At 43.1% G+C, this 10,039-nt stretch overlaps 1 protein-coding gene across 3 annotated transcripts in view; it reads left to right on the top strand.

Annotated features, from left to right (window-relative positions):
* The first annotated feature begins 6,907 nt into the window (after nucleotides 1–6,907).
* Nucleotides 6,908–10,039, top strand: part of LOC100539813 (N-deacetylase and N-sulfotransferase 3) — a 75,520-nt gene continuing 72,388 nt past the window's right edge. Inside the window, exon 1 of one of the 3 annotated variants that reach the window (XM_085222838.1) lies at nucleotides 6,908–7,107. The gene's annotated coding sequence lies outside the window, so the exon portion shown is untranslated. The other 2 variants (XM_085222836.1, XM_003205715.5) reach the window with 2 other exon arrangements.

The following is a 10,039-nucleotide window of genomic DNA, read 5'->3' as shown; positions in this document are numbered from 1 at the left end:
CTCTTAAGTCATCAAATCCAATCTAGTAGCCTTATAAATAATGTCCTGCGATATCTCAAGTTCTGTCTTCAGTTTAGCTACAATTTTTGTCCTCGCTGTTCATGGAATGAGTCTCCTTCATTCTAATGATGTGAAACCTTCTTATTTCCAGCCTATGTATACAGTTTTTACACAATTATTTTTATGCCAGAAGTCTTTTTCGTCTTTTTCTATCTTCCCCTCAGGTGCAGCAGCTACATGACCTCTCAGCCTTCACTTTGCCTGTTGTATGACAGACTGCATATTGCCCTGCTCATAGAGTTCTTCTCTTCACTTCTTCCACTTTGAATTACTCTTTGTAAACTTCTAATAGCATTCCAGATCAGAACTTATTGCAGCCTTATGCAATACCATCAACACTTTAAGTATTTCCATCTTTTTTCCTCTGCAAGCAATACTGTGATATTTTCTAATTTTTCACAGACACATCACTTTGGCAGTTGATAGACATTCTCTGACTTTGACTAGTACCCATGTCCTTTCTCACCTCAGTGATTTCCAGTTGATGAGCTCCCAGTTTATAGCAGACATTCATGTCATTGATCCTGCAGTGCGTTACCTTGCATTCTGAATAAGTTCAAGTCCTGTGCAAACTCCTCTGTTTATAGCCCTTTGTTTGCTGCCTCCAAGGGCACAAGGAAGCCAGGCTGTGTTTGAGGTGTTGCACGTTCAAGGAACAGAGAAAGCAAAAGGTGTTTCTTTGTACAGAAAAAAAGGGAAGGTCATGTGGAAGTTGAAGGCATTGGTGAAGGATGCTTCCTTTCTTAAAACAAAATAAGCTAAATTAGTCTTGGTCTCAGAGTTACAGTTGGAACTCTGATGGAAAGATGAAATTATGAAGATTTTTCCAGCTGACTGTAAATGACATTGAGCTTTTGGAAGAGTTCAGATTATTGCTGGACTAATGTATATACCAAGCTGGATATATCAATTTGATTCTTTTTCCCCTTTGCAAAATAAAACTTTTTGGGTGGACTTCTCTTTTCCATTTTTAGGAGTAGGTTGTAGGGTAATAATGGAAGTTCTCCTTAGCCCAGAGTGTGTCCTGTTTTATTGCATATCCTAAAATCAGTTTTAACAAAGATTTAATTATGTATTACTAAAAAAGAGCAAAGATGCTTTAGAATGTTGGTCCTGCTTCTAGTAATTTGGTGTCTCTGTAATTCTCTTCCATCCTCATTATCTCTTTCTTCTATACAATTTCAATATTACTAAGGAGTTTTCAATCAAGTTGACATATATTCAAAACAGCTAACTTAAATTAGTACATTCTGAATTTGTGCTCCATTTTTTTAATACTTATTAGCTTGAAGACTATGAATATGATTTAATGGGAAGGAAGAGTCTTTCTTCTCTCTTCATGAGCAAATTTCCTGGAAAATTGTGACAGAAATTACTCAGTCTTCCTCATTAATGAATATCTCTTACACTTTACATGGCATGTGACTTGAGCACTTAGTGATGTTTTTGCAGCTCAGAGCAGAAATACTTAATGATTTTTTGAGCATCTTAAATTCCAAAGCTGGCCATTTGATCATTCTACAAAGATGACAATTGCTTCCATACCCTGATTAAAATGGAATACCACATGTTTATAACAATATTTTATTCTAAGCCCTGAGATAGAAATGCCTTTCTACTGCCAAGTAGTCATCACCCACGGCATGTAATTAGCAACTTGCCTTCAACTACTTTGAAAGATATTACTACAGTGTATGCAAATAGTAGGATTTTTTTCAGGGCAAGGGCTTGAAAATGAGATAGAAGAGGAGTGATAGATATATTTTCCACCTGAAAGCTTGTGATGTTTCAGAGAAATTGCATAAGCATGGCTGTTTTCCTGTGTTGTTTGCTACAGAATAATCTTTACTCACTCCACTAATGAGAATGCTGGAATGATACAGAGTATCATACTTACTACAGAGTAGTAAGATTATTAACTTGAACTGTGTTGTGGTTTTTTTTTCCTGCAAGACAACCTCTTAGTCAATTACATTTTTGACCACTTCTGTTACTGAAATCTCAGACCACGTTTTTTTCATTTCATTAAATGGATACAACTTGCAAACAAAGCCTTTTCCAGTTTCATTAAGGGAAGAAATTAGGTCTTTTCATTTTAACATTTTAACAGCCATTTGCTGGCTTCAGACATCTATTATAAGGCAGTATGATAAGATTTAGTGATCTGAACTCAACCCTGAGTCAAGAACTTCTGACTTCTGATCATAACCTTCATGAGTCACTGCCTGATCTTGGATAATTTCATGGCCTAATCTTCTGTGTTGGATGAATACAGCAATACTAATATCAGTGCCCAAGACAAAAATACCCTTTAAGGACTCATTAATATTTGCATAATATTTAAAAATAAACGGTTTAAGTATTGTTAAGATTGTGTATTTATTAAATTTGTTTCATCTAGTTTCTGATTAATCCAATGAGCATTATGAATCCAGAATTACATTTTGGCTAGTAGAACTCATAAGAGCACAAAAGAAAAACAAAACAACAAAACTAATAACAATCAATTACCTGGGTGGTCTTTGTTTTCAGATATCTTGCAGATATCTTCAGATATCTTAATACAATCAATAATTAGTGTTTCGCTAAAAGATGTATTGAATCTTTTAAATGACAAGACTGGATAAAACATTTTTTTATTAATTGAAAACTGTTTTTACTATATATAACTCCTCAACTAATAGTCTTTCCCTGGCTTATGAAATGATGGCCAAAGTAATTCTGCCTATCTTATAGATACAAATTTGTAATAGGAGTTGTAGTAATGAACCACTGTAACAGACATACCTACATTTCCCACTGATATCAGCAGGACTCAGAGGGATCAAGAGTTCTTTTGCAGACTTAGAATCATCCAATTGTCAGAATCATTTCTGAGAGTAAGACCACCAGACAAGACAGGGCTCAGTTCTCTGAGAAAGAAAGAAAGGAAGAAATATTTCTGATTATACAAAAAGAGGAAGCACTATGGGAAGATTTTGTTTTGAAGAAAAATGTGACTGAGAAAGAGAACATTTGGGTAGAGGACAGTAGTAAGTCAAAAAGCTGAGGATATCACTAGAGATGGTAGGCCAACTCTTTTTTAATTTTTTGTTGCTTCTTAGGAGATGACTAAAAACCCAAACTGAGATAACTAAAAAGCCAAACAGAGATGGGACTTTTGCTGGAATTCCTCAAATACATTTTTTAATTATTTTTATCTCTTACCATAATATTAAAAGAAAAGAGTGTGTGATTGGAATGATCAACTTCCTTCTCTGTGGAAGCATGCCTATATACCTAAGTGTATGTATTAGGACATAAGTAGTCCACAGTGCTGCCAGAACATGATGCAATTTGTATAGATAGGAATTAATTAAGGTATAATTTTCAAAGTAGTTAGCTTGAAAATGGTCAATTTATCAGAAACAGGGCAGGTATTCAGACTAAGGGTTAAAAGCCAAATACTGAAAAGCATTTATATGCTTAGTTCAGTAGGAGACTGAAGGGTTGCATGTACAAAGCACTTTATTTTTCCTGAGTTCAGTTAATTCATGTTGAATTAACTGTGTTTGTTTATATTGAAGGCACCCATTCATGGAGTGCATGGGAATTCATATGTTAATGCATATGATATGTCTGCAGAGGGACCTCATCTGCTCATTCGGCTGAGAGGTGGGCTGACAGGAACCCCCTTCAGGTCAATACAGAGAAGTACGAAGTCCTGTGTCTGGAGAAGAGCATGCACCAGGACACTCGTGGGAGCCAGACCACAGTTTTGCATGGAAGGACCTGGAGGTCCTCATGGGCATCAGGCTGAATATGGGCCAGCAACATGGTCTTCCTGCACAGAAGGCTAATGATATCCTGAGCTGCATTACGGAAGGTATTGCCACCAGATCAAGGGAGGTGATCCTTCCCATCTACTTGGCGCTGGTGAGGTCACACTTGAGTGCTGAGTCCAGTTATGGGCTTCCCGGTACAGGAGAGACATGGACATACTGGACAGAGTCCAATGAAAGACCAAAAAAAAATGAAAAAATTGGAGAATCTTTCCTGTGAGGAAAGGCTGAGAGAACCAGGACTCTTCAGCCTACAGATGGGAAGGCTTATGGGAGCATTTCTCAATGTGTATAAATACCCGAAGGAAGGGTGCAAAGAATACAGAGACAGGCTCTCTACAGTTGTACCCAGGGCCAGGACAAGAGGCAAGTGGCACAAACTGAAAGATGGGAAGTTTCCTCTGAACATCAGAAAACACTTTTTTGTTGTGCAAGTGCCGGAGTACTGGCACAGGCTGCACTGTGAGGCTGTGGAGTCTCTTCCTGGGACATACTCAGAAGCTGACTGGACATGAGCTTGAGCACTTTGCTCTGTGTGGCCCTGCTGGAGTTGGACCAGATGACTTCTGAGGTTTCCTCCAGCCTCAGCTATTCTGCGATCTGTAGTGTTGGTCTAGATCCTAGTGTCTTGAATGCTACAATTGGTTTGGAGCAGTAATCCAAACTGAGTTAAGTATTTCACTTGGCAAATTCTCTGAGGCGTGAAACAGAGGAGCTTGCTTCAATGTCTGTTCCTTGCTGCATAGAGACACAAGTTAGTATGTATGTTTGTGAGCCAGAATACAGTTTCTTGCATTGATAACAGCACAGAGCTTGCCTTAGTTCAAGGCACAGGTGTTCAGCACAGACTAGCATGTCTGAATACATCTCTTTTTGGTGTACGGTTCAGGAGCCCACTGGTTTCTCTCCCAGCCATCTTCTTGTCTGAATTAGCTACTCAGTCACTTGCATGCACTGTTCAGTTCTGGAGTGATGCACATCAGGTGTGACCTCAGATCCTTCCGTACTGCTATGATGATGCTGTTTGAAGTAGCACTCCATGGTAATGCAACACCACACTTTACAGTTTTGTTTGTGAAGAATTTGGAGCTGGGCAGAAAACTCAGCCAGAAGCATACTCAGCATCGTGTTAAAGATGTATCCTTGAAAGAGTGGCTACGATGTCATGCCCAGTTCACACTGCAATGACAGCTCAAGAATAAAAATTGAAAGCAGCACCAAGAAGGATTAAAGGTGTTAATATTCCTGCCAGAAGTGCTCTGTGCTACAGCTGCTGACTTGCAGTGCCAAAGCCCTCATCTGTGAGATGTCTAGCACATCCCTGTGAGCATCCAGGTGCTTATGAGGATAAGCCCTATGTAACACTCCTCCATCCATGTTGGCCAGTGCTAACTTAAAAAACTTAAAGCTAACTTAAAAACAGTGCCAGCTACTCAGAATAGTTGGAGGGAAGTCACGCATTTGTGAGTTTGAAGTCACATCCAAGAATTTCAGTCATTTCTGGCTGTCTTCCACCTTATACTTCATTGCACAGGATAGGAAAAATCCTTCATAATAGAGAAGTCTCCAGACAAGACTGTATCCGGATATCCACACTGTAGCGAATCTTAATGTGAGAGAAAATCCCTTTGTGTAATATGGAGAGGGCAATAGGATTTTGGACGGACACTGTTCTGTGGATTAATTCTGTGCAGAATAAGCCCTCGTGCATATAAGCAATCCTCTGCATGTAAGGGCCTGGAACTTTACACTGCTTATTAAAGCAAGAGCAATAAGGGATTAGATCATCTCCATTATGTTTTTTGTGTGTGTGTGTGTGTGTGTGTGTGTGTGTGTGTGTGTGTGTGCTTTCAATGTAATGGAAATTTTAATTGAAACTCTGGCTTTGCAAACTTCTGATGTTTAGAAGACATTAGAATTTGTCCCTTTATGGTGTGTCACAGGAATAAAAAGGAGAAAGAACAGGAGAAAGCAGTTAATTACCATCTTTCTGAATCAAGAACTGTAAATTCTGCTGATGTTTGGAGAAGGAATCTTCACAAGACTTTGGCTCTTTTCCTTGCAGTTTCTATCTGGAGTCATAATGAGACAGACTAGGGCAGACAACTGCTGTGATTGAGTTAATGTGATGCATTGACTCATCAGCTGTTAGGTGAGCCAACAGCCACCACATGATAAGAATTAGTTAGATCAAGAGGGCACATGTAACATTAATACATTTTACTTGCAATATCCAGAAGCCAGCGCTGTTGTGCAGATGGGGAACCCACAGCAACGGGACAGGCTCAGGGATGAGATCTGCACGGATGGGGCTGAGGCTGCAAACGCATGGCCCAGTATTCATTGTCTTCAGAAAAAAAGTAGTTATCCTTACAGAATTTACAAAATTTTGCACTGCACCTATAACAAAGCAGAAAATGACTGTCCCAAACCTGCAGAAAAAAAAAAACAAGTGGTTTGGAGTTAAACTTTAGGAGAAGGGGATAAAATGCAAAATAAGTGCTGACCAGAGATGCATTTTAGTTACAGTTACAAATCTGATTTCACTTATGCCCAAACACATGCCTCCACAATGTCCTCAGAAGAATCGGCGCGCAGTACTGCAGGCTGTATACCGTGTTTTCGTTCATCCCTTTCTATATGCCGTGCAGCCGGCCTTCACGATGGATAAGCAAACACCCACACTTCATTTAGTATGGAAGAAACTCCGAGAGACTTTCCTGGTGTTTTGCTCGGGATCACGCCGGCTCTGCCCGGCGACCGAGGTGCGGCAGGTGCCGGCGGTCCACGGCTCTCTCAGGGCAGACGGAGCGACAGCAGAGCTTGTCCCTCCCAGCCCTTCCCTCCAGCGCCGGGTCCAGCACGGAGCTCTTGCACGGCGCCTCGCAGGCACGCGGGCGGCCGCGGGCCCTGACGGGACGGAGGCGCGAGGGAGCGCCCCGCGAGCGGGCGGCGGACAACCCGCCCTTCGCCGGTGAGCGCGGAGCGCGGCCCCTCCTCCGGAGGGCGAGGCTGAGGAGGGGCGGTGGCGGCGGCCCCGCCCGGCGCTCGCACCCCCGGGCGGCTCAGCCCCGCCGCACCTCCCCGCGGGCGGGCCGCGGCCGGGGCGGTGCCGCTCTCCCCGCTGCTGGGCGCAGCCCGGCGGAGCCGGCAGCTCCCCACGCCCGTCCGCGGGGACGGGAACGGCGGCAGAGGGCGGAGGAGCGGAGAGGAACGGAGCCCGCAGGCGAGTCCCGGGGCGGCGGCATGGCGGCGGAGCACGGCTGGAGGTAACGGCCGCGGCGGGCGGCTCCTCCGGCGGGACTGGAACCCCCGGCTCCAGTCTGCGTGCGGTGCGCGATTGCTGCTCTCTTTCAGGGCCCCGCCGCTCCCCGAAAAGTTGTGCGGTGCCGCCCGGGGCAGCCCGCTCGGCATTGGGGTGCCTCGGCGCGTCCCGGGCGGCTTCGGGTCGTTCCGTTCCTGGGCGGCGCGCTCGGCATCTGCATGCCGGTTGTGGTACCCAGCGCGGCCCTTCCGCCGCGCTTGTTTTTTTTTTTTTTTTTTTTTTTTTTTCCCTCCCCTGTTTCCCCGGCTGCTTCTGTGCGACGCTGTTGCCCTCTGGTGTCTGCGGGCGGCCGGCCGGGCGGCAAACTCAGTCGTCGCCGGGAAGAAACCGTTAATGACTTCAGGTGGTGACAGCTGCTGGAATTCCCAAAGTCCCGTGAGGACATTACAGCCGATCCGACCGTTAGTACACAGCAACACGAGGCCTTTGGGAAATGGCAGAAAAGTCTTTTGCGCTTTCATTCGCTACTTTTCACTAGGTAACTTCGTTTTCTGGGTTGATTCGTTGATTGGTTCGTGTGGCTTTGCCTTTTTCTTTATTGAAACGGCAAGCGGAGAAGACGGCGTTCTTTTGGCCGTCGGCATTCTTCTCGGGTGTCGCGGCGGGAACACCGCCCGCTGCGGGGAAAGGGCGAGAGTGGGACGGGCGGGGACGAGGGGACGTGCCACGCGTTGACCTTAGGGGCAGTTCGCCGGCAGGTCGTGTCGTTCCTACTTTGTAACGTTCGTCTGCTTGCTGGAAACAGGTTTTGTCTTAGAAAAACGGCGTGAGACATAAGGTATTCTAAGATGTGCTGGCAGAAAGTCTTGTGTGAAGATAGAGTAGCAATTTGAAGAGCAAAACTGACTTTTGCACTGTATGGAAGTCTCCCTCTTAAATACTGTATAGTTGTTATTTTAAAATACTTCTTTATTAACAAATTCTGATGCGTGAGTTCCTGCCCTGTCAGGTTCTGTGGCACCGCATACACCAGTGCAGCACTGAGGTAAGGATAGCTGAGATATGATAGCAGCTGAAAACTGCTTGCACCAAGAACTCAAAAAAAAAAAAAAAAAAAAAAAAAAAAAAAAAAAAAAAGCGTGTCTATCTGCCAGAATGTTTGTTCTGCTTTTTTGTTTGGTGTGAGATTTTTGTTTGTTTAAAGATACCTGAGAAATGTGCTTTACCTGAGTATTGGAGGGCTTACAAGCTTTGTTAGGCAATGCAAAAGGGTCTCGATGCCTTCCCTGGGCTGTTTATATCTCATAGCACCATCTTTTCCAGCTGAAAATGTCTCCTTAATATCCAGTTATAAGACCTCGTTCTCCACCTGCTTATGAGGTTATTATGCTTAACTTATGAGTTATTGCTGCTTGAATACTTCAGTCAGTAGAGTGAAGTAGAGGTACTTTGGTATGTGGAGGCCAGTTTCATATTTTCATGATTGGTCTTTAAAAATCTGAGCACTACTGCCCGTGCCTGATGGGGGTTATTTCAAATACCCTTTGCTGCTTTTTACCGGTCATTCTTATATCCAAGAGTTACATTTTAGTAGCAGTGATACAGTGAGTGGGAGTGTTTCCTGAAGGTTATATTTTGTAGTAGCTGTCCAAAGCAGGATTTTTTGCTCCAAGCAATTAAATAGCATTCTAATCACTGTAAGCTGGAATGCCTGTATCAATGTGCTGAACAATATGTCTGTTCTTGATGTAGGACTCATCCCTCATTCAACCCATGAGGAGCGTGTTGTTACTGCTGCTGAGCAGCCAATTTGGTAAAGAACAGGCACGGAACGTAATGATGAGGGTTATCACAGGAGGCGGATGGAAAAATATGTATAGATATTGCAAAGCAAAGAGATCTAATAACTGAATAAAACTGTTGGCTAATGAATCCTGAACTCACACCACTTTGTGATTGGGAAGATTTTCTTTACCCTGAAACAATTTGTGAGGGTTTGTTTTGTTTTACCTTTGTATATAAATGTGACACAACTTTGTTGCTCCTAAGCGGAGGTCACAATATATAGTTGCCTTTGCATAGGTCAGAGGTAAAATTAAACCGGATTTTCATATTGGGCTTTAAAAAAACTTAAATTGAGAGCATTTTCTCTTTTGCTTTTGGTTATTTTTATTTAGCCTGTTGGTTTAATCTTGATAGTTTTAAATATATTGAGATAAGGCACATTTCTGTTAGTTTTAAGTCATATTGATATTCATGACACAACTTCAACAGATAAATTTTTTAAAGTATAGAACTTAAAGCAGTTTTCCATGTTTGTCTTTATGTGGATACCTGTAGTAGGACAGCAAGAACTATGTTTCTTTAGAGCTCCTTAGTCCAGAAAACAGCTTGTTCGTGCTGTGCAGGCAAGGCAGTCGTACAAAGCCTGTGCTGCAGTGTGTGCTGGGCATACCGTGGAAGTCGTAGTGCAGAAATCTGCCAGTGAGGGCATGGTGTTCACAGTGTTGCCATGGCACTCACACAGCACAGGTCCTCACACTCTGTGCATCAGTCTGAGCCCAAGGATGGGGCTCCCCACTAAGCGCAAAGACTTTGGTGAAGTTGCTTTTGTGTTATGTTTTACTGCCGGGAAATTAATAAATAAATAAATAAATCTGATTTTGTGCTCTCTGTGCTCACTGGAGAACACCTCTACGCCTCATTAATAGGTGAAATCCCCAGCCAGCTTTGTCTTGAATATTTGCAATAGGGTTATTGTGCTGAAATGATTTATAGGAGCCAGGATTGCAGTCATTTGTAGTTAGCAAAGTAATAAACTCCAGACAGTAGCAAATGGTAGGAACTCACCAGAGCCATGTGGCTTCATCACGGTGTTTGTTCTGTCATCAGT

Source organism: Meleagris gallopavo, chromosome 4 (genome assembly GCF_905368555.1).
Source record: "Meleagris gallopavo chromosome 4, MGAL_WU_HG_1.1, whole genome shotgun sequence".
NCBI classification, from domain to species: Eukaryota; Metazoa; Chordata; class Aves; order Galliformes; family Phasianidae; genus Meleagris; species Meleagris gallopavo.
Note: the sequence above shows the minus strand (reverse complement) of the source record. Positions and strands in the feature narration are given on the sequence as shown.